The following is a 5,229-nucleotide window of genomic DNA, read 5'->3' as shown; positions in this document are numbered from 1 at the left end:
GATTGCATGTCTTTCCCCGAATATATATGTATTTGCATAAACTCTTTTGCTTTTGCTTTACATATATATACAAATACATATGTATTTGCAAAAACTCTTTTGCTTTTGTGTATTTATATTACCTAAGAGGATTTATATGTGGAATTTTTTGATGATCCTGATTTTGACCAAAACACAGAGCACTATTTAGAGAAAAAGTTTCAGTCCATATGGATATGGGTATGTGAGCAGGAAGAAGCAAGATGAGTCAGAAGGTGAACCCCAAGGATAAGGGAAGCTAAGAGCAAGAGAAAGATGGTTTAAAGACAGGCTGAATATCTCTGGAGAGCTGGTTCAGGAAGATTTCTGAGTGAGTGAGAAACACACTGTAGACATGTAAGATAGGCACAATGTCCCTGAAGAGCTGGATCAGGAAAATCTCTGATTGAGGGAGACACAGTAATCTCCTTAATATATCAGACACCCTCTGGGTTATTTCAGGATAAACCCAGGCTTTATGTCTAGAAAACCATCCAAAATTGATGCTGTGTGTCCTCTTTATCCTGGAGAACTGAGAAAGATTGCTGTAGAATATGTCGGATCACTTTCAATTTACCAAATTCACATGATCACCTACTCTGTGCCAGGCATTGGTCTCAACATGAGATATAATCACGAACAAGATGTTGTCACTGACCTCAAGGAGTTTATGCTCTGTTGAAAGAAGCAGGTGATTTCACAATCTTAAATAAGAAAGCAATAAGTATAGGGTTCTTGGGAGCATAAAGGAGGAATACCTACAGTAGTCAAAAGGGAACAAGTCTTCTTATAGGAGGAGACATTCAAACTGAACTTGAAGGAGGAATCGGGAATCAGCCAGGTGGCAGGAAACAGGCTAGAGATGAGGAGCAGAACAGTTTTCGAATCAAAATCCTAGAAACAAGGACACTGGTGCTAAGATAGAAGACTAGAGAGAGAGAGATAAAAAAAAGGCCCTGGACTTTTTCACTAAGCAAAATAGGGAAGAATTGAAAGACTTTAAACAGAGATAGTGCATTTCTGCATTAGAAAGATGACATTATATGCAGCATGAAGAAAGATAAGGACGACAGATAAGAAGAAAAGTAGGGAGACCAGTTAAGAAGCTATTGCAGAATTCCAGACAAGGGATAGTAGTGGCCTGCGCAAAGTGGGTAGAATGGAGATGGGGAGAAATAGAAGGTTTTGAGACACATTTAGGAGATAGGAGTAGGAAACCAAAATTCTTTTGGTATCAAAACATGAGTCTATTGGCAGTGAAGCAACTGAAGTGAACCTGGGAACACCTTGGACTTTGCTTTTTACATGACTATTTTATATAGCTTGCGCCCAGTGACTCCTTTAAGTATATTCAGAGAGGTTTTAAGTTATAAAAAAAAAAGCTAAGGAGAATGTTGTCGAGGTAATAGAAGTGTGAGAATACAATCTAAAAAGGACAAAACTCCTCTTTCAGTCTTGATTTTGGCAGAAGAATTTACAAGCAATGTAAAAAGAGAAGCCTTATATTAGGTTGATCTTGACAATGTTCCCTGTGTCTAAAATCTCATCACAAGAATCACTGCACAATTTTCCTATCTATTTCAATTCATAAACAACCACAGTTTTAACAGAGAAGCATAACAGCATACCACTAAATCCAGAGAAATTTTAGTTGATAAGTCATTTCAAGTGCAAGGTCTGAAGCATCTTTCTGGAAGAAGAGCATATTATCACAGCAGTGACTTATCTTGACCAACTGATCCAAAGGACACCCATCGACTAACTGTGCTGGGTCCATATTCTGGCTGGAACTTGGAAGGAAAACCAAGGCTTCCCGAATCTGATGGCTACACCATAAATTACTCTTCCTCTCACAGACCCATCCTCCTTTAAGTTTCAAACCAGGTATAAAATCCTTTACCTTTTCCCTTATCCACAGACATCCTGGATTACTCTCTATAACCTTGAATTCTCCAGGATTTACATATATTACTCTAACTAAACATGAACCAAATGTCATCTTTCGCATACAGAAAAAATTCTCCCTCTGTGGTATTCCATTCTGATGGTCATCTCGAAGCTTCTCTTTTTTACTCGACCTGGATGTCTCCTCACCTGAACCACTGTCCGTCGATATCCTCAACGCTCCCCTGCCATTCTCTAATATAGCTTGTGGTGTTCTGAGTGCTGATAGAAAAAAAATCACACCAATGGTGAGTCTCTGAGCAAAGCTTTGCCACTTACTTCACATCACTTTCATGATTTTCAATCCTACTGAGCCTTCTTCTACGTTGGAATCATAGAGATTATTGAGACCATTAGAAGTGAACTACCTCAATTTCTTGACCCCGTCTATAAATCTACCGTCCCTTTTCACAGGAGCATAGCATGGTCGTTTAAATAGCATAGCATGTGCAGACTTTAAACCCAAACTGCCTGAATTCGAAATCTGGCTTTACCACCAATTGGTGACTACGGGTAAGTTATTCAACCCTTCTATATCTCCGTTTCCTTATCTGCAAAATGCTGATATTTACAGTAATTACTTCTATGGTGTTAAAAATACTAGGTTAATTAATACAGAGAAAGTTCTTAGAAACATGCCTCAGGAAGAAAAGAGAGACCATCTAGCTTGTAGAAGTAGGTCAGTAAGAAGGAAAACCATTTGACAGTCTAATGAAACATAACCCAGAGTCTTGGAAACCCTGAATGCCATCTAACTAAGAGTGCAAAGCTTGGTGAAGACTGTGTAGAACAGGCTACTTATGTATGAAGGTATCTCCAAGAGCAATGAGAGGGTCTCACTGGGCACCCAGGGCACCTACGGCTCCAACTGGGAGAGTGGGAAGGATTTACTTTTTGGAACAATAGCACTATTTTAAAAAATGTGTAACTGATAGGGGCCTCCCTGGTGGTGCAGTGGTTAAGAATCCACCTGCCAATGCAAGGGACATGGGTTCGAGCCCTGGTCCAGGAAGATCCCACATGCTACGGAGCAACTAAGCCCATACGCCACAACTACTGAGCCTGCACTCTAGAGCCTGCATGACACAACTACTGAGCCAATGTGCCACAACTACTGAAGCCCGCGCACCTAGAGCCCGTGCTCCACAACAAGAGAAGCCACCGCCATGAGAAGCCCGCACACTGCAATGAAGGGTAGCCCGCACACAGCAACGAAGACCCAACACAGCCAAAAATAAAATAAATAAAATGAATAAATTAAAAATAATGATAACAGGTCATGGGCTTTGTTCAGAGAGATTAAAATATGCATCACGTTTCCTTAGCAATGAAAAGAACTAGATGCAGCAACTCCAGGAGCCCACAGACTAGGGCTCTATCGGGGTATCTTTTTGTGCAATTCTGCCGAATTCACTCTGTGGGAGGAGGAACAGATCATGTTGGATAGTCTTGTTATATCTGTAGCCAGTTGAGTGAACACCACGATTAGCCGGACCTCAGTAGAAGGATGTGTTCATTAGGAACTTTCAGATGTCAATGCAATGTTGCCTATAGAAGGACATTTTGAGGAAGACTGTGGTCACTGGCTCAGGTCTTATGAAAGGCAAGGTGAAGACACTGCCAGAAGACACTGGTCACCTACAGAGCCAGGTGTCCAGTACCTGTAGCAGCAAGCCTGTATTTTAGACAGTTAAGAGGATAGGGTGGCGTTTCTTCAGGCTGAGGAAAAAATATCCCTTGGGGATGGAAAAAATTGGAAAAATAAACTTTCATAAGCTCAATTTTCAGTGGTCGATCTCAGGAAAGTTTATATAACTCATCCTTGCCCCACCTCTTCCAAAATGATTTTGGTCACAGTCACAGACAGCCCTCTGAGAGTCAGCAACTCACTGACGGACTGTAAGGACGTATGTTGTTGATTGTTTAGCATTATTGTGTTTTCTCATTTCCAAACTTTGCTTGTGTCTTAGATTCCATGAGTTCCTAGTATTTCAGTTAAGCCCCTCTACAGCTAGAAATTGTTCTAAAATTGATGGGGTCTTACAACTGAACAAATGCAGTAAGCCAGTTAAGGAAACACTCAAAGGAATTTTGGTGGGAGCTAGTGAAGGATCTCAATTTACATTTATCCCTTTCTGGCTTAATAAGACTTAGAGTGATATCAGGCAACCAAAAATCTATGTCTGGCCTCTAGAGTTCTCACTTTGGAGTTGAGTTATAACAAGAATTGGAAGAAAAAAAGTCTAAGACTATACCCATCCTTTCTATGTATTCCATAGCAATCTAAATCAAGCTTATCCTACCCTACTAAGTCAAAATTCTGGTCATAGAAATTTGTAACCGCTTTGCCCTGAGAGGAAAAATATTATGGTAATGGAACACATGGACTGTGGCATCAGACTATATAGATTTAAATTCGTGTTCTATCATATTAGCTGTGTGAACTTAAAGTACTTGAACTCCCTGTCTCTCGTTTCCCATGTGTGTAAAACAAGGATAAACACAGAACCTACTATACAGTTGACATGTGGGTTCAGTTAATCAATACATAGAAGAGTACTTACAACAATGTCTGGTACATATATAGTTTGATTATTAATATTACATTGACTCTGTGTTTGCTGTTCTACTGAAGTTATTGTGTGTGCATTCTATAGAAAGGAATAAAAAAATTTCCCCAAAATACTGTTGAGTTTTTACTAGCGGCAACATAATTTCTTCACTAATATATTCATTTATTAGAGCTCTAAATTTTGAAAATATATTTCTTCATAAACAACTGAACTTTCATGAATTTTTTGTTATTCTTTGATTAGTTAGATTTAAGCAATGATCTGGAAAAAGAGGAACTTTCCAAAGATTCCAATAATGGGAGAATGGAGATGATTCATTGAGAACCCATAAAAAAGTTAGTTTCCAACAACTGATTCCTGAAAAAAAGTGTTTGCTAAATTCAGAGATGGCATCCAAACAGAAGCCTCAGTGACAACAACAAAACTTAAAAGAATCAATTATGGCAGAAAAGAATCACTTATGAATTATAAACTAAGACTTAATTGCCTGTTTTCATAAATAATGGCAGACTGAAAACAAACAAAACTGCATTTCCACACCACAAAAATTCAATCCACCCAGAGGGAGGACCTTCAAGATGGCAGAGGAGTAAGACGTGGAGATCACCCTCCTCCCCACAATTACATCAAAAATATATCTACATGTGGAACAACTCCTACAGAACACCTACTGAACGCTGGCAGAAGACCTCAG

The sequence above is a fragment of the Balaenoptera acutorostrata genome, chromosome 5 (assembly GCF_949987535.1).
Source record: "Balaenoptera acutorostrata chromosome 5, mBalAcu1.1, whole genome shotgun sequence".
In the NCBI taxonomy this organism is placed as follows: Eukaryota; Metazoa; Chordata; class Mammalia; order Artiodactyla; family Balaenopteridae; genus Balaenoptera; species Balaenoptera acutorostrata.
Note: the sequence above shows the minus strand (reverse complement) of the source record.